The sequence below is a fragment of the Brassica oleracea genome, unplaced genomic scaffold (assembly GCF_000695525.1).
Source record: "Brassica oleracea var. oleracea cultivar TO1000 unplaced genomic scaffold, BOL UnpScaffold04173, whole genome shotgun sequence".
Lineage (NCBI taxonomy): Eukaryota > Viridiplantae > Streptophyta > Magnoliopsida > Brassicales > Brassicaceae > Brassica > Brassica oleracea.
The window spans coordinates 1-1,020 of NW_013620697.1; the positions used below are offsets into that span (position 1 = coordinate 1).

The 1,020-nt window shown below is 27.0% G+C and overlaps 1 pseudogene; it reads right to left on the bottom strand.

Moving 5' to 3' along the window:
- Positions 1-300: 300 nt before the first annotated feature.
- Positions 301-698, bottom strand: LOC106321954 (annotated as a pseudogene).
- Positions 699-1,020: the final 322 nt, after the last annotated feature.

The window sequence follows — 1,020 nt, forward strand, 5'->3', positions numbered from 1 at the left end:
AATGATTGACATCTTAGATGAAAATTAAATTTTAAAATTAAAGATACATAAAATCAAACTAATTAAGCAATGTTTTTTGAAATTATTCATATATGTTTTGTTATTAGTTTAACAATCTTGTATAGATAGCGCATTGTTTTTCAGCTGAGTTAATATTTGTATTGATTCATTTTGAATGAGATTCACTTGATGTTTGTTTTATATTGCATGTTGTTTGATTCACGATTTTTGATCAAAGAAAATTTAAGGATAGTTGAATACAATTTTTGTTAATCAGAACAATACACGCATAATATATTATTAAGCAGTTTGCGATATTGAGACACAATGAGTCCACAAAGCATCACTTTTTGTCAAATACTCTGTTTCGTGGGCAACTAAGTGTGGTTTCTCAGCAATATATTTGATAAGAGTATCGTGACACATTTTTCCTTCTTGAACAAGATCATGACAGCATGCATCAGTGATGGTTAAATTTTCAAAGACAACACCAATTATATCCAACGCACATTTTGGACTGATTTTAAGAAGACATGTATCCCATAGTTATTTTGCTTCAGCTTCTTCAACAGAGAATGCATGAACGAATGCACAAACCAAAGCAACAACAATGAATACGATAGTAGTTCGGGAGGAAGTGTGAGCCATTTTGCCAATGCTTTCAAAATAAGTGGCAAATGTTATTAATATAATATATTAAAATGTATCTTAGAATGAAATTTTGTCTCATATTTATAAGAGAATAAACACTCAAACACAAACTAAACGTATTTTCAAGTGAACATAACATATTAATTAATGCAGTCTAACGTTAAATAAAATGTGATTATTAATAAGAGTTTTCTCTAACAAATTTAGAAAATTTAGAGAAACAAATATACTTATTATTTAAACTAAGTACTATCAAAATAACATATTTCTAAATTATTAATGTTTTAAGTTATTTTGTTGCTAAGAAATAAACTACCACTCCAATTTAACCCTTGTTTATACCTATTCTTTATATTATGTAAATGTTAA